The sequence below is a fragment of the Zeus faber genome (assembly GCF_960531495.2).
Source record: "Zeus faber genome assembly, chromosome: 13".
NCBI classification, from domain to species: Eukaryota; Metazoa; Chordata; class Actinopteri; order Zeiformes; family Zeidae; genus Zeus; species Zeus faber.
In genome coordinates, this window is record NC_137198.1 from 10,543,275 (window position 1) to 10,562,089 (window position 18,815).

The 18,815-nt window shown below is 46.1% G+C and overlaps 1 protein-coding gene across 1 annotated transcript in view; it reads left to right on the top strand.

The window, feature by feature from the left end:
- cdin1 (CDAN1 interacting nuclease 1) overlaps window positions 1–18,815 on the top strand; it is a 60,344-nt gene that overhangs the window by 39,802 nt on the left and 1,727 nt on the right. The window lies entirely within an intron of this gene.

Genomic DNA, 18,815 nt, shown 5'->3' on the forward strand with positions numbered 1-18,815 from the left:
TCGCCGCCGTGCACAGCTGCCGGTCGCGCTGAAAGAGATACAAGCACATTTGAGTATTTCCTCACCGGCCTGGCATTTGTTTAAGAGCTTTTCGCCGAGACCCTCCTACCCGTCTCCGTTCCAAAGCGGGCGCGCTCCGCTCCCGTCTCTGGTTTGAGTTTCACGTCTCTCGGCGGTCTGATTGCCTGATAGCTTAAACATCTCTGCCCGCCCGTCCCCTCGGTGGGGAGTGTGTAATCAAAGACACATGAGGCGCTTTTGTCCAAGTTCTGACCTTCTGATTTTGCTCATCAATTCTCGGAGCTAATGTACGAGCGCTTTCAGGTCGGCTGAGCCCCCCCCACCCCCAACCCGACCGTGGGACCTATATAAGCGATTAGAACGGGCATTAAAAAGACGTCTAATCTTCAAACCTATCATAAACGCCGTCCTACATTTCTCAAAGTCTTTTGACTACTAATGGGATGTAACATTCTTCTTCTTTTTTTCTTTTTTCTTTCCTTCTTACATTTTTCTAACAGATGAGCGCCACAGAACCAGACCTTTTTATGAGCGGAGGTTGAGGGGTTAAGAGAGCATGCCATGATCCACATTCCAGCCTCGTCTGCCAGCGATGTAATGTTTCATCGTAGGCGGGAAGTTGAAACGGACAATGCTCCATCCTTTCCCTTGGACTGATGCGAGATAACAGAGGCAGACATTTTTTTTTTTTTTTTTTTTTTTTTTTTTGGTCTTTCTTACAAGTGAAACAAACTCTGGCCAGAGTTTGGAGCGCCGAGCCGTGCCTCTTTGAATGGCGGCCATGGATATGTCGGCGGAATCTATTTCTCATTTTGAGGGATATCTCTATCAGCTGGGATGTTCGGCCGTGAGTCCTCCTCCTCCTCGGTGTGAACCCCCCCCCCGCCCCAAAAAAAAATCTCTTCTGTCTCTTCGATGACAGCGGAGTGTTTAAAAATGACCGCTCCTATTTTTTTTATTACGGCCGTCTGCGTCACACGGGGGTTACAAGTGAGAGGGCAGAACAGAGTTGTCTGGTGAAAGGCCTCTGATATAAAGTGCCACTTCAATTGGAGCGCAGCTGCAACTAAGCCCGGGCAGGCTCGCTGTCCGGCCTGACACTTCACATTCTCTTCTCCTCTTACTGTAATGGATTTGAAAACCATTAACTTCAGACGGCGTTTGGCCCCGTCCGTCCATCGCTGAACCGGCTCCTCATCACCGAGGCCCCATTCATGACTTATCTTCCCGCTGTTGTCGAGATTCCAGAGACAAAAAAAAAAAAAATCTCATTCAACTTTGTACCTTTTGTGTTTATTTTACTTAACCGGGTTGTTTTTATATCATTTTGGAGTCGACATCGATTCCAAAACAAGCCCCCTTTCATGATCAAACCTAAATGTCAGTGTGACGACATCGGGCCCCCGTTCAGAATGTACTATTATGCGTCCACCGTCCCTCATCATTAGATGAAATCTCGTTTCGGAGGGCTGTGTTTCTTGATTATGTTTCCACTGTGGAGGCCAGCGGAATACACCTCTCCTAATTTGGTGATGAGGGGGTTTAGCAGTTTGTCTGGAATCCTATCCCCCGAGCCGCTGACAGTCATCCGCCTCTCGGGCCCGCGCTACGGACGGAGCTCGCGGTTACGGGGAAGACTACCGGTTCTGTTTTGAGTAATCGTTGTGGTTTGAATTAGAAAGGGGGTAAATTCTCGGAATAATGATCCCAAAACATTTTGCCTCAGCTGCCCGAGTGAAACCAAACACGCTCGCGCTAAACCTTAAACTGCTCTTTTTTTTTTTTTTTTTTTTTTTTTTTCTTCTTCTTCGCTCCCCTTTTTTTCTTTCCCCGGCCGTTTTTGTTTTCGGACTGCAGCGCCGAGTTCATGGGAAACTCGCTCCGAGGTTACCTGCGCCCCTGCAAAGCGATGGAAAAAAAAAAAAAAAAAAAATGATCACGACCCACGGGAATGTTTTTGCAGTTAGCTGAAATATTACTAACCTTGTCAGATGTCATTTGGAATGAGAAAGCAAACATATTTTAATCAGGGTTTTTTGTTTTTTTTAAGGCTCTGGGCTTTGAAAGCGTTGACTCTGCAACGGGAAAGGGGTCAGCTAATTGCGGCGTTTGATGTCATGTTTAGTCTCTCCCCCCATTTTGATGCCACTGTTTTGAGAAGTTGTACACTTTCTCTCCTCGCTCTCCCTCGCCCGCACTTTTAAACTCTCCGACTTCTCTCACACAGAACCTCGGCGAATGGGCGCCGTAATCCTCGCAGAGTGTTTGCCTGTCCTTCCTGCCGGCCCTCCCCTCAACTCCCACCTTCAACCCCTCGCCGCATGTATCATTGTCCCAAACAGACCTGACAGCAGTGAAATGGAGGGATCCGACTGGCGGTGCTTGGGAGCGCCATGTGTGCCTGGACGTCAGCGCACGGTTCGCTGGGGGCGGCGAGGGTCTGCGCGTCGTCCGCGGGGCCCGTCTCTCACGCCCGCCGCCAAAACATGAACCCCTCTTTGGACCGGGGTTCTGCGGACAGCATTCGGGCCGAGCCTCCAAACAAACAGGCTCCCATATCTCCTTTCGTTCTCGTAATTACTGTTTTAACAGCACAAAGGGGGTGGTGGGGGCTGGGGGGGGGCATGCATCGTAAATTGTGTTTGACAAGGTGGGGTTAGCGGTTTTGTCGTGGCTTGTCTTAAGTTATTACTCATACTTCCTCCTGCCGCAGATAAGGTCTGCCGGTGAACATACCAAGGTGAGCCTCGTAGGTGCAGGGCCCTTATCGCCGGCATTGATTTAGGGCAAAAGCCCGACGACAGAGGTCATTGTGTAGTAAAGCCATCCATCATCCGGGTTTGATTTCTGCTCAGACCTGTCTCCATGTTGTCTACACATAGCCATGCTGGAAGCAACGCCAGAGGAGGGAGGGCTGGATGACCCGTGCAACTTGGAGGGTGTATCGAAAATCAGTAGTAAATCGGTAGCTGTGTATGAGGCCATTGAGATATTTCAATTAACTGTATTTCTAATGAAGATATTTATTTTGGAGTGGCATTGTAAAATAATTTGCGTGAGGTGACTCGCTTATGGAATAGACGAGGTTTACAGTTCCTTCTCTATAAAGAGTGGTTGTAATTCTGAAGAGGCCAGTGCAAAAGGATTGAGTTTAGAAATGATGTTTGATTTATTTTATTTTTTTGGATTTGAAGGCTGACCCTGTAGCTGAAATTATGCTTCCACTGTCCTTTTTCCCCTATTTATTTTGCTGCATAATTCCCTATTGGCTGCCGTTACCTATGGATATATTTGAGGGTCTCACATTTTCCTCTATTTAAATTCAAGGTAGTTCCAAGCTGTGGTAAATAAATTTACAATCATAAACATAGGAGATGTGTTTATTTATTTATCCATTTTGCCAGGGTATTTTTTCAGATGTCTGAAGATGGCTTTTTATTGCTGCTCATGTTGTTCATGGCTTTTATGGTCAGACTTGTAATTTTTGGCTCAAATGTTGTATTTATTCTGGCACCCAATCGAGGGGGGGATGGGGAAATCATACTTTCAAATGTGCTGCGATTCAAAATATCGATTTGTCACGTAGGTTATTTATTGTGCCTTTCCCTTCTGCAACTTCTGCAGAAGTGAGAAACTCAGAGATTATCCCGGGGTGATTGTATGGTTGGTCGTAAAATGTTTTGCAGCGTGCCGAACCAAAAATGTTTTCCTAGAGAGCATAGCGGCCCCATTGATTTACTGAAATAGCTACCATGGTGGTGGTGCTCACTCCAAGCCTTCAGAAGGGAACGTAAGCAATTTCACCCTAGCCTGTAATCAAACCTGTGTCAGGTCGCCTGAGAACCTGAATTTGCGTGGTAGATCTGTGTTCAATTCAAGGGTAGCTTAAAACATTTGGGGTTTTTATTTTTTTTTGTATGGTACTCTCCTTAAATTATAGTTTTATTTATTTATTTTTTTCGGATTCCTTTAAAAAAAAAAAAAAGTGTCACATCCCATTACACCAATTTAGATTTGTTAAATTAGCGAGGAGAGTGCTTACGGTAGGAATACGCTGACTTTTCTTTTTTTTTTTTCCTCTCTCTCTCCAACTGTAATGGTGGGCTTGTTGGGGTTGGGTGGTGCGCGTGTGTGTGTGTGTGTGTGTGTGTGTGTGTGTGTGTGTGTGTGTGTGTGTGTGTATGTGGGTGTTCAACTCTCTAAAAAGTTGTCTTGAATTTTCTCCCCTCGGAAGATGATGTGTTTTTGCAATTCAAATATTTGCTCATTCTCCTCTCCGCTGCAAAGCCCCCTTTGAAGCAGGAGAGTTCTATCAGGGCCAATGACAGTATGAGTGTGCAGCGTGACAGCGCAAGAGGCAGCGGTGGACTATTTCTAACTGCATATTTAAATAGCAAGGAAATTCAAACTCTAAAATGTATGCAAATGACGGCATGTTTTGCATGCAGTTATATTTTTTTATGATTTGGAGGGCTTGCATATTCAGGTAGTGTTTGGTACGCGCCTAGCTTTAGCAACATTAATCTGAATTACTTTGCCGCGCTTGGCGTATCTCTGGCTTTTGTCTAAATAAACATTTCTGGGGGCAGTAGGCCTGCAATTTGGAGCATTTAATTTTTGTGAAAGGCTCCGTTAATGGTTTTATGGTCTGTTTTAAACCTACCTTTATGCATTAAAATTTTACACAAAAAAAAAATAATAATAGCGTGAAATTCTGAATAATCTCGCCTCTAAACAAGATTTCTCGGCTTCACTCAACAGAATGACCTAGTCACCTGATCTCTTTAAAATGTACTGCTTCTAAATAAATGTTTATGTGGGAGATGGAATCCATATAAACATTTTGACATTTTTAACCATATTTTTTTGAGTTGAATCCAGTTGAAGGTGTGTGTGTGTGTGTGTGTGTGTGTGTGTGTGTGTGTGTGTGTGTGTGTGTGTGTGTGTGTGTGTGTGTGTGTGTGTGTGTGTGTGTGTGTGTGTGTGTGTTCTAAATGAAAACACAAAACCAGCATCATCTCATGCAATGTCCAGCTTATCATACCCAATAAGCAGCTCTCAAAATTGGAAGTGCGCCCGTCTCTTCTCCTTAAGGTACAGACCGTGTAAAATAATTAATCGAATTGTCATCTCGATGAGCCGCCCTTGCACTCTGCACCCTATAATTCCAACCTCTTTCTCCCCCTTCCCCTTTCCACAATCTTTCCCTTCTCTTTTTTTTCCAAACAGCAATTAATCTCATTTTTAGTCCAATTTCCAGCCCTCTCCTGGAGTCAGAGTGAGTCCCCTGTTTTGTTCCTATTTGGCTTGGTTCCTCTGCATAGTCATTAAGGGCCCAATTAATGTCACCCTTTAGCTGAAGAGTGCTCATTTTTATTGGGGAGCTGACAGTCGCCGCCATGAGTGCCGCAGTGTAATATGCATTAATTGCCCCGTAACACTGGTAATTACCAGTTCTTCAAGCCTCTCAGTAAACTGTCATGCCCAGACACGACTGCTTTGAAATAGATTACTCATTAGGGGGACCTGCCCTGTTTTCCAATGGGGGCTTGCTGGGTTGGCACAAAGGGGGGAAAAAAAAAAAAAAAATTCTGGTGCTTGAACAAATAGTTGCCAAAAGCAATTTCCTATTACAACTTCTCAGTCATTGCTCTTTTTTTTTTCCTCTGCTCTTTTCTATTTTTCTCTCTTTCTTACTTTTCTCTTTCTTCTCCAATTATGGAATTCCAGATGTCAGTGGAGGAAAGGTACAAAAATAGATAGTGGCTAGCTGGCTTTCTTCTCCTCCATTGCCTCCCCGTGTAAACACCTGCCCTGGAGATCTCACTGTTTGGGGTACTCCCTCAGCGTCAACAGAATGCCCAGCCGTTTACGTCCTTTGTTTTCTCTGCCTTGCAAAACATTGCCCTGGATGCCCTTAGACTATGTAACTTGGACCCTTTGAATGTCTCTGTGTGTTTGCTTGATTATGGGCATTTTGGGGGGACTCTGTACGTAAGACCAAGGCTTTGGTGATGTGAGGAATTTCTGTTCAAATATTGATCTTGAGCCTGCTCTGTGTGCGCGTGCGTGTTCCCGCATATACGGGGAAATCTTTTACTTTTTAAATAGGACCCCTTTCACAGTTCCTGAAATGTGCCTAACTCAAGTAGAAAACAAGGAGTGGATAGGAAATGCAAATAAATGAATTAAATGGTGGTTAGAGGACAAAAGCCGGGGATGTAGTGTGGGTGTAGCCGTTGTACCGCGATAAGATAGCATAAAGGAGAGACCAAATCAAACAATGTCGCCTATCGCACATCCTCCGCAGTGAGAGGTGTTGGCCTGTTTAGTCATGCTAGAAACAATATTTAGATTTCGCCACAGCTTTGTAAACCCTCCGAGGGCGCACGGGGCGGATTTCTCTCTCCTCCTCCTTTCCTTTTCTCTTCCACAGCACCTTTGTGTCATTACCCATTTACCATAGCAGGGGAAAGAACAGAATGTGAAGACCATAGAAAAGCCTCTCGTACTCGCACGTACACGCACGCACGCACACAAGCAAACACAGCTTCACACAGGCACTGCTTTTGTTTTATCTCCCTTATAGCACCTGCTTCAGGCAATCTGCTCCCACTCGTCTTAAATGAATTTTGTCATGGCCTTCCAGAACCTCAGCCAGCGATGGGCTAATGAAAGGAGATAGCACAATTTGAACTGACCAGGTAGCCAGCAGTGCACAGTTGTGAGCGGGGGATCGGGACACGCCGCGCCCAAGCCAACCGTCCCGTTGCTGATATACCCATTACGCTTCTCATTAATACCCCCCAGACCGTCCCTGTGTGTGTGCGCGTGTGTGTGTGTGATGGAGAGGATTGTGTCCACGCCTGCTTGTGCGTGTGTTTATCTGTTTGTGTTGGTCGAGCACTCATGGAATTGTTTATGACAGGCCTAAGTGGGCTAATTGAAGGCATTAAGATTACCTGTCAGCTATGTGTATCCAGACTCCCCATCTGTCTGACAACTCCTGACAAGTGAGGGAACCCGTAGCATCCGTCATGATGGCGCCTTCCCAAGCCATAATAGGGACGATGGGGGCCGCTCTAATTTGATGCGGACAGCCTCAGCCGCGACGGTCTACCCGGTCCGCTCGCGTGTGTTTGTGCCCGGGCGCGCGTTTAAAACAGGACAGTCGAGGGATTTAGGCTAAGGCCAGGCTAATGGAGTCCCCTTTGGCACTCTGACAGAGCGATGAGGCCGTTTAAAGGGGAAAAGCGAGAGGCGGCTTCTGAGTGCAAAGTGACATCAGAGAGAAGCCGCTCGGGGTGACGGCCTTCGCAGAATGACTGACAGCGACGCGAACTCTCGGGCACCCGGGCATATGTGCTCTTGCGAGGGGGACGTGGGACAATTCACCGCTTGCAAAGGGGCGACCGACGCGGCAATCCACCTGATCCGCGCTGCGGAAACTATCGCTATTCACCGTTTCCTCTGACGCCAAGCTAAAATGAACCGCACTATTCTGTACGCAATACTAGGAAATGGTCAGAAGGTGTTGTTTGGGGCTGGCAATACCAACACATGCTATCCTCAGCATCTGGAAGGCAGAGGATAATTGGGGGGATTCTACTGTAATTAAGGCAGAACTTGCTGTCATTTTGCAAATGGTCAATGGGAAAAAGGAACAATCGGGATGACACCAGGCTGTCAAATGTTTGAAATTCGCTTTTACAAATATTAGGCCTAAAAAAGTCTTTCTTTCAACATTAACATTTTTTTATGTTCTAAAACTCTCAACCTTCCAATACTTGAGAGACGACGTGTCTTCAATTTTGCTAAAATGTCTCTTAAAGGTCTCAAAAAGTATTACATTTTTCTCTGTGATACCTGCAGATACCCTGAATACCATAAAAAAAAATCATTCCCAAAATGTGATGGTATTACCTGTTATTTCCATAAGAATATTTATAAAATTGTGTGACTTCTCATCACATTCAAATATGACCATTATTTCTTAAATTTCTTGTCAGTGCAGTACATTCGCCTCACCCTTTTGGTCCTGCCGAGAGGTGAGAATTACACGTACTGATTAACCATTATTGATTCCTGTAATCGGTCATTAGAAATATATCGTCAATCAATATATTTGTGCGAGCCAGGTCTCAGACACCCGAACGCTGCCCTCCCCAGTGAGGCTCAGGGAACGTGCCGGCTGCATTTCTCCGTCAGCCTCCCTTCCTCTCTGGCCTGTCTGGGCGTTGCGTGGGGCTCTGCTGTGTCATCGCTATGACAGATCAACGCTGTCAGCCCGGGAGATCCTTTTGTTGTTTTTTTTTTTTTGTTGTTTTTTTTTGTTTTGTTTTTTTTGTTTTGTTTTTTTTCCACTGCTCCAAAAGGGGGTTAAACTGTCAAGTTGACAACTCGCGAGACCCTCAGACCGTGCCCCTCCGCCCGCTTCCCCCTCCCTCCGCGTCTCCCTCCCCCTGTCCACCTTCATCCCACAACGAGTGAAAATCAATACCAGATTGCCTGAGGACCACTGTTTGTGGTGTGGGCCTGACCCCTAGATGTCCCCCACTCTGCTTCTTTCATTACATGTAGCTCAGTATTTAACTTCTAGCCTGATCCCTCGCCTAATTAGTTTCGCTGGGTCCCGTCACTGAGCCTCTCTCGCTCTCTCTCTCTCTCTCTCTCTCTCTCTCTCTCTCTCTCTCTCTCCCCCGTCTCTCTCTCCGTCTCTCGCTCCTTTTCCTTGATAACGTGCAGCCTTTCGTCCCGAACCCTCTCCCCCACGTGCTCTCGCGTCGATGCTCGCCTTCTGGTCGCTTGAGGGGGATGCCCCGGCCTGGAAGTGATAAAACAGCAGGACCAGCACACAAACACAGAAGCTCTTGGTCAATTTTGAACAGGGATTATTGTTTTGTTTGCACAGGAAATCTTTAAAACCGCACTGAAATTTGATTTGCGCCCCAGATCATCAGAGAAAACATAAGTGATATCCGGGCCTCCCCATCCAGTGCTAATGGCTCTACGGGGGGGCCGCTTTCCTTAGGCTCTTTATAAGTATGCGCCTCTTCCCCAGGACTGTTTTTACAAATCCCGGGTAATGACTGTTGTATGTCGCTGTTCTAGCTACGTTGCCCGATGAGCCCCTTGTCTCTGTGCTCTGCACGCTGTTTGGCTTCTAGAAATATTTGCTTGGCTTAGCCACTGATATCAGTTTATCTGTTGGAGGTGTGTGTGTGTGTGTGTGTGTGTGTGTGTGTGTGTGTGTGTGTGTGTGTGTGTGTGTGTGTGTGTGTGTGTGTGTGTGTGTGTGTGTGTGTGTGTGTGTGTGTGTGTGTGTGTGTGTGTGTGTGTGCGCGCCACCCACATCCATGTGCCGCCACCGTGCCGGCCGGCCAGTCCGCCACTGACGAGGCTCTACGACATGTTGGCCCCCCGGCTCTGCTCCCCCCCCCCCCGGGGGCTAAAATTACCCTGAGGAATGTAAACAAACTGCCGAGTAAGCTTGGTGCTTTCTATGGCCCTTCGCCTGTGTCCATGTCGAAGTGATCCCCCCCAATTTTTTTTTCTTCAATAAAACCGGGAACAGTTCCATTTAGAAATCGGGAGAAAGGACTAGCTTGTGGTAACGTGTTTTATTTTCCTCCGCTCTGATAATTTGTATGTATATACGCACAAAATATTCCCGCGCCCAACAGACGTCTGAGAACCGTCCCTTTCTTTTTCCTCTCTCCGGTCTCCTTTCCCCCTTCTCATTCCGGGAGACAGATCGGCATTTGCGCCGATTCATTAGGTGTTTGGTGTAGCTGTAAGCAATAGAGCCCGGGTGGAGAAGTTCAGAGGGCCGGGCGCTGACATGTTGATTTAGTGGTGGTAACGCGACTGCACTTCCAAAGGTGCTGACTTGGACGAAAGCCAGACCCCGTTTTCTCCCAGGGAGACGTTAGAGTCTGCACTCTTAATTTCGGGGGGCTTGGTTCCAGTCGTAGATGCACAGTCCAGAAGGCCCCAGACGACAAGCATTCACACCTGCCCTTTTTTTCCATGCCTTGCTGTTGATTCAGCCTTCACAAAAGGGGACGCAAAATCCAAAATGTTATTTTATATGTCGGCGACATGTCGATATAAAATGGTTATTGCGATACGACACAAGATATCGTCTGGGATTTTTTGTTATCAGGACATTGAGATATTTGTTAAATGTTGTTTTTAAGGCTGCATTACAGCAAAGCAGTGCCATTTTCTAGCTGTTCTAATCAATACCCCTGCCTGCTTGGTTATTATATCCGCATTACTAATCATTGTTTAAGTATTTCTTGTGTGTGAATACCACATAAAAGCACCAATCCGAGACGTATTATTTAATAATCGTGATGGAGGTATCATCCCAAAATATTGTGATATTAGATTTTGGCAATTTCGCCCGGCCCTTGAAAGGACTAACTACGTTTCAGGATGGGCTCATTCTGCTAGCATGAGAATGAGATTCAATGTCAAGTTCAAATTTAAGATTTGACATGAACGTAGTAAGAGATTTTCATTTTGAAAGATTCAATTGTGTATAATTCTCGAAGGAAACCCTGTCTTTGCATTTTATTTTGATCAGTCTGTTTTAATAAATGTGCTTGTGATATATCACACGTGGCTTTGACTTACGACTCACTGGACTTTTAGCCCACTTCGTAGAAAATCCAAAGATATATATTGTGTATCGCCATTTAGCCTAAAAAAAACTGGGATATGATATTTGGTCCAAATCGCCCAGCTCTATGACCCAGTAGGTCATGTTTTAAAACCTGAAGATTAAAACCAACACAATAGTATAACATTTCTAGTTATGTAAATGTATTTATATGAAGCCCCTCAGAAGTTATTTATAACATGTTCTATACATGTTATCCTTCCATATACTTTTCTTAATTTATTACTCACTAATGCTAAATATTATAACTTTGGCAATCATACAAAATATTTTTAAATATATTTATTTATATTTTTACTTATACATACATTTCTGTAATTAATGTTGATGTTGTGGTATGTGCGGTGTGTATATAATTTGTGAGGTAATCAGCAGTATTAGTTTAAACGTCACCTTTAACTAAGGTGTTGGCGTCTGTGTGTGTGTATATCCGTGTGTAGTTTGTGAGGGCGAGCTGGCATGTTTGTTTATGTGACTATTTCCACAGATCGACAAGACGCGGCGCGCGCACGCATATCAAATGCACGTATCCTATGACCTCACATGTAAATGAAGCGCACGCTGACACAAATACACACCAAAAAAAAGTGTTCCTGCGCTGGACACATGGGTTTGCAGGCGCCGTGGCTGGCCCAACCAGTCCTGGCGAGGCCAGATAGGGTTACAGTCCACACTGTTGTTGATTATGGCCATGCCTATGGTGGGGGGAGGGGGGGTCATCACAAATTGAAAACACATTAGCCGGCAGGGGTGAGGGCAGGATTAAGACCAGGGCTGCAGCCCAGCGCCAGCCCAGGCACAGCAGCAGACACAAAATGGCCGCCGGGTTGCCTGTCTTTGACTCTGTTTCCCCAGAGAGGGGTTGGTAATTATCGGCCAGGGCTGCTGGGAGTTCACAATAACAGGTTAAAGGACCGTGTATCCCCCTGACGCTGTGGTCCGCTCTGCCTGAATCCCGCCCCCCAACGGAGCTTCCTGTCTCCAAGCAAAGAACACAAGACACTGGGACTCATTGAAAGCTAAGGGGGGGGGGGTTCTGGACAGATCTGGTTATTCGCACTTGGATGGATTTGTTGTTGTTTTTTAATAGTTGAGCAGTAGTTTCCTGAAAAAAAAACAAACAGCAAAAGCCTTAAGACACGCAGCTATTGCACTTTTGTTTTTACTCTGTTATGTTAATAGTGCACGGCATCCACCTTGAAGCATGTTTTATAATGTAAGCATTAGAAATATGATCACGATCACACAAGCGTCCTGGCACCGCGGCCCCATCACTGAGGCGGGATGTCCGTCTGGCGGATGCCAGTCGTGAGGCGTTCCATAACAAAATTAAATGTTAAAGGATGAGCATCAAGGCTTAATGAATACCCACTCAGTGTCTCATAATTGAAGAGGTAGTCCATTTTAGTGATGTAGAGGGGCCATTACAGAGGGAAGGGGAGCCGTTGAAACGAGATCACTCTGACTGTTAACCCTTCGACAGTCAGAGAATAAAATAAAGAGCCGGAGGAAGAGTGCATTAATTTTACAAATGTCTGAATAAAAAGAAAGACGGGCTTTTGGAAGGATGTCCGGCCTGGAGGATGTAGCAGCCACGTGGTTGCTGGTTTAATTCTGATTCCTAATTCTCCTAGTGCCCCTGAGCAAGGAGCCAATCCCAAATCTCTCGATCAAGCTCCGGGGCGCTATGGGTGATCCCTGTTTGTGTGCGTGAACTGGTAATAATCTTTAATCATAGGAAAAGCGGGAGGAAATATAATAAAAAGTGAAAAATGTCATTTGAGAACGGCTTTATTGATTTGGCTCGAAGACCGGAAGGGACGGCGAGGTTCCAAACCGAGGGATCGCATGTTGTTCTGCTGTCGTGAAGAGATCACGGTTTTGTTCCCGGTGCGTTGTTTTGTTCCATACGGTGCCCTCAGTGCTGTTTGGACCTAATGCTAAGCAGACAAAGCCAGGATTAGACCGCACCTTGTTTGGTTTCGCTCCACATCCAACGCAGACCAGAGTGTGTCAGAGCGCGTTGGACCGTGACAACGTAGATCTGAGACACGACTTACGCACGTTACACACACGGGACGCACGCACGCACGCACGCGGTGGGCCCTCAAATGTGTGTTGCTCCAGTAATGCGGTCAGGGACATGCTTAGTTAAAGAACTTCACAAGTACCAAACATTAATTTGGACTCCCTTCTTGTGTTGGTGATGTTTTGGAAGCATAACGGCGCCCATTACACTCATAATAAAGAACAAATGGTGTTCTGATGTGGGTGATGGGCTTCTAGGGTTTGTCTTCTGCGCCTGTAGCGAGCTCATCCGTAGAATCACGTGTTAACCGAGTTATCAATACTGCCGCTTGGACCCAAATTGGGTGTTTAGGATCGTATGTGGTCAGAGATAAGATTGGAGGCTGGTGTGAGATGGTGACCGAGGCGATAGGGGCTTGTGAGTGGTACTGGGGTCTGTGTAGGTGATAATAGACCAGTAGAAGATAGAGGCTCCGGAGTTTTTTGGAGAGTGCCACGGCTGTGAAACCTGATAGGCTTGTGAAGGGGAACTTAAAGTATAGGACCTCTATTTTTCAACCCAGGCCTTATTACAATTTTGACTTCCATCATTTATAACTGTTCATAACCCAGCCTCACTGAACCCACCTCCACTATTGAGAAACATACCCAACACGAGGTCAAAAGGAGGCTTATTTGTAGGTTTGTGCGCTCATGTATGCTTTAAACCTGGATCAAACAGTGGTTTGGTTCTGGAATTGATACTTCGCTGCTTCAGACTTAAACTACTGTGTAGGCACTCATAAGTGGGTCGCACAATGAAATTCAAGATGTAAAAAAAAAAAAGGGTGAATAATATTTGCATAGTCTGTCTTGGCGGATATGAAGTACCACTATTGTGAAGTGTAGATGATACCTGCTTGAATGGAAGCTATTATGTAAACAATACGGTTGACTATTTAATAGCATCCGAGTAACCATGTTACTGGCCGGTGACCGGTGTAGTTGAGACTTGAATGCTCGGCGGAGGCTCAGGTCAGACCAAGCCCCAGGGTTTACAGAGGTCACTATGGTTTCCAGATAAAACACCGTAATCCTCTTCTGATCCCCCCCCCTCCTCGTATCCGCATCCTGGGGCGGCGTATATAAATGACCTCCTACTGCACCACACACTCCAGACAAAACCTCACAACACACACCGTAAACTTGACCTGCCGCACCCGCCCCTCGCAACACGCCACGCGCTCACACTCCCCCTTTTTGCGGTTCCTCCCGACCGCACACTGTACACATTCAAATGTACACATGAAACACACTCTCTGGCTCCCAAAGTCACGACGGAAGAAGGACGACGCCCACGTTACCTCCCACTTCCAAACCCTTTCGACAGAAAGCGTAAAAACGTCGCAGAGAATTACACCTGCCGGAAGATGGTTTATTCTTTATTGCCCTCTGTCCCTCTATAATTACAGTACTTGTCTCGGTTTGAGCAACTCGTTTAGCCTGCAGAGCCTACGCTGCGGATGCCTTGTATTTGTGTTTTGCATACCTGAGCGGAGATGAACTTTTTTCTTTTCTCAATGGTTAAGAGGAAGGGGGAGGCGGAGGAAAATATGGGCGTTCTCTATTCTTAGCTCCGGCGGTGTTAATAACTCGACTGAAGGCGGCTGACTGTTCCATTAAACTCCTGTTATTTATGGACGCTGGAAGTGCAGTATGTAACTAGGCTTATTTACCTCCCTGGTTGCGTGGACCCCTGCCGACAGAATCAGCCTTTAAATATCTTGATTGTGTGTGTGCGTGCGTGCGTGCGTGCGTGCGTGCGTGCGTGCGTGCGTGCGTGCGTGCGTGCGTGCGTGCGTGCGTGGAGGCCTGTGCCATCATGGCCTTTTTTTTTTTTCTCTTCATTGCCAGACTAGCAAACTTACTACAGCACCTAGGCCGCTGCGAGGCCATTGAATTATCCAAGCAGGATGCACGAGGAGACACGCAGTATTATTGACCTGACAGAAGCCACATCACCGGGCATGGAGGCCTTGGGTCAGCGCCTTCTCCTCGCCCCTCACACACAATCCATGCACAAATAAGTACCTTTTAATCTGTTGTCTCGAGCGGTGATTCCCAAAATGAGTCCCCCCCCCCCCCCCCCCCCCCACAGAGGGTCACCGGAGATCGCGGGGTTGTGAGGTCCTTGGACGATCTGGGCACGTTTCCCACTAATCAAATATTGGTTTAAATAATTATGTGTTCAAATATACAATATGTTGCAACAAAATCCATGACTATATGTAATGATGCGTTTCATGCTCTAAAAACCTTGCTCACAATGAAAATAGAACCCATTCAAACTAAAATGACAGCCCACCGCCAATAAATACATGGAAAAAAAAAAACCGACGTACTGCGTCTTTTTAAATAGGGCGGTGTCGGCTTGAATCAGGTTTGATTTAGGGGCCGCTGAGTTAAAAAAAAAGAAAAAAAGCACTGGATGCATGGATGCAACTGCACGAGCAGAGTTCCTCCTCGCTCATACGCACCAAAAGGAGTCTTTGCCCTGTTGCCGTAGCCTGTACACAGACCTCTCACACGCCGCTGTGCCCTACACTTTGTTTGCTCGCTTTCCCCCCCACTCCCTTCAGAAGGGGCCGAGCAGGTTTCTCGACCTGCCTTGCACGAAAGGGGAGGAAAGAAAAGAGTGCAAATGTTTGGCAGTGTTTTACCACTCCACCTTGTGACGTGATGGATGGCGAATGGACGCCGAAAAACAAAGAGGTCTTTGTGGGGGGACCTCAGAGCCTTAAAGTTCACCAACATTTGGAGGCTTAGGCTATCTAAATCATTGCGAGGGCGTTTGTTTAAATTGGGTCTTTGTAGTGTTTAAAGGGAGGCGAGAGTGTTCTAAAGTGAGGCATATTTTCGCCGTGATTTTATTGATCATTTTTCATGTCATGTAATGTTTCTGTGGCAGATCTGTTCGGTTTTAGTTTATTCTTTTCTCACCAAATGTGACAGTGCAAATTAACCTTGATCTGTGTGTTCGAGGGGGGATGTGAAATACTGAGCGTTAAAAAAAAAAAAAATCCTGGATTCTGGCTTCCTGGAACTGCCCAAACTTCTCAAAATTGAAAAGACAATTTACTTTTAAAGTGTGTGTGTGTGTGTGTGTGTGTGTGTGTGTGTGTGTGTGTGTGTGTGTGTGTGTGTGTGTGTGTGTGTGTGTGTGTGTGTGTGTGTGTGTGTGTGTGTGTGTGTGTGTGTGTGTGTGTGTGTGAATATCCTGTGCATAGAATTGCTTTTCGTAGGGTCTGGCATTCTGTATATTTTTGTGTATTTGGCTGGTAACATTTTTTATGCAGATTGTTTGTACAGCGTTCGCACCAATCTTTTACCACAACAGATTCCTCATATCTAAAACACGTACGAGACCAATTAAATACATTCTGATATATTTTTATATAAAGATTGTTGATTTGCTGTTCAGACAATTGCCATAAAAAAGGTTAACCTTCTCAAAATTGTATATATATAAATATATATACTTCATATACTTCATTAGTTTGTGCTAAACGTTTGCCCTAATTGCATGGAAGGAGGCTGCATGAAATAATGTTTGCGCAGGCAGCCCTAACAACGCTGTCTCCTCTGTTTGAGGGTCTTGTTGTTTTGTTCCTAAGTGCCGTGGTCTCATTACGTTGTCGGTGTACGCTGCTTGGCACCTGCTTTAAAAGCGACCACCACCCACTCATTAACACTAACGACAGCGTGCCTGGCAGCCGCAGTCCACGCCCAGGCTCGTCAGCGGGCCCCCTTTGCCGAAATTAGCTGCATTTCACAAACAATTTCACCAACTCGTTACACAGTTAGGTGTTTATTGGAAGATGGCTGACTTGACTGACTCTGAAGTGGTGTGTATAATAAGCACACGCCAGGTTAAGATGCGTCGGCCCACATAATAAGCCACAATTACCCTACAAACTCCAACCAAGCCTCCAATCACCATGTCAGCGGTTACTCGGCAAATAACTTCAGCGCTAGTAGCATATAGAAGGGCCTCCTATATATTTTATTTTCTTGTTGTTTACTCCCTCCGTTGACTTTGTCTGGATCCCGCGCCGAATATTTTGAAAATCCCCCGGCGTAACCGCCAGACTCTGCCTTGACCCTCCTGACCTTTCCCTGCCTTGCCAGTAGAAACCCCCCCCCCCCGCCAAAGTGTTATTGTTTCTACCCTTGTCTCTGTGGTTCTTACTCCAAGGTCTCTCCTGTATTGACTCATATTAATTCTGAGTGGGATTCAAAGTCCATTTATTTTCTTTAGGGTATGGAAAGGCCTTGGTGACACGGCTCCCCTGTGTTTATAATTTTGCTTGTTTCAATTTGTGTCTGGCCTCCTCCGACAGGCCCGGGACATGATGTATCGTACACCACCGCCTTATCTGTTGATGTACAGTTTTAACCTTTTCAGAAGGTTGCCTCTCCCCTCCCCGCAAAACCGACCCCCCCGCCCCCCTTCTTCCTCCATCAGTCTGAACCCCCACCCCTCCCGCCCCCAGAGCGTAGAGAATACATACAGCATGGCCGCCAAATAAAAAGAAGAGCATAACCCCCTTTTCCAAAGTCATCTAATGTAAATGTTTAGGTTTTGTTTCCATAACATTTCCATATTAAGAGCCGACGTTGCCATGTGCTCTGCGGGGCCGGGGCCGAGACGAGAGCGGAGCGGAGCGGTGCTTTTTTTTTTCCCCGGCGTTGCGCTGCGCTCAGGCGCTGAGCTATGTGTGTGACATTGCAGTGAACTTGCCGTGTGCATCTGCCGGCTTTCTCCAGGGCTGTTAGCTTTGACCGTTCCCTCATAGATACAGGACCGTAAATCACACGCTGTAAAATACAGAATGCAGGACGGGGCGCGGAAGCATGTACTGCTTTAAGGGGTCTAGGACTGTGGAGAGGGGGGGGGATATATATATATATATATATATATATATATATATACATATACATATACATACATACACACCACCCCCCCATCAATATTTGAATATGGTAAAATCGAGATATTCTATATTATCAAATATCGGCCCAAGCTGTGTGTGTGTGTGTGTGTGTGTGTGTGTGTGTGTGTGTGTGTGTGTGTGTGTGTGTGTGTGTGTGTGTGTGTGTGTGTGTGTGTGTGTGTGTGTGTGTGTGTGTGTGTACTATATGTATACATACATACACTGTGTATTTCCTCATGCTTGTGTCCGTCTGTCACTTTGCATACATGCTCAGTATGTAGCACATGCACAGCCTGGAGGCCTGCTCAACAAAATATGGGCGTGGACGCGTGCGCAGAACAGTTGGCGCATAGATGCCGATGTTATGACAGCTGATTCAAGTCTCGTATTCTAATTTGTGTGGCTTAACTACCTTGTCAAAGTTCAAAGTTCAACCATCTGAGTATTTATAATGTCATAAACAATCACTGGAAATGACTCAGGATTTTAATCGTTTTTAGGTGTATTTATAATGTAGTTTGGAGTCAGTATTTTCAAAGGGAAATGATTGATCAGAAGTGGTGGTTTTACACTCTCCACCTAAAGGCCACACTTCCTGCCTGTTATCTTTAGCCTTTTGGCCAGCTTCCTGTCTGGGTCTCAGGAGACCCAAAAACATCGGTTACTGTCTGAGGATAGAGTGTCTTGGACAAGACCACGGTCATTTCCCTAAATCTGGTTTGGTGTGTGAGGTGCTCTCTGCTCAGAGTTCAACTGTGACATGACTTTATGCATGGCGGCTAATGTTCAAAGAGCGGCTATGATCTATACGAGGCAGAAGGGGCCGGCGGTGTCTCTTTGGGGCATAATAAATAGCTTGAAAGATGATTTATGGCTTTTGCCAGGAGAAGTAGTGAAATAACGCCGCACATCCTCGACACTCATTTTAATTGCTTCGAGAGCTTTCCGCCCAGCTATGGAATCTAGCTTCCAACAGATATACGAGAGGCCCGGCTGTAAGGCTCAAGAGTTGCACAGGGTGAGAGGGAGCGAATGGAAGGAGAAGCACCTTGCATTTGAATATTGTCTTACTCTCTCCGGCTTCTCAGCTCCGTGACGCAGGGTCA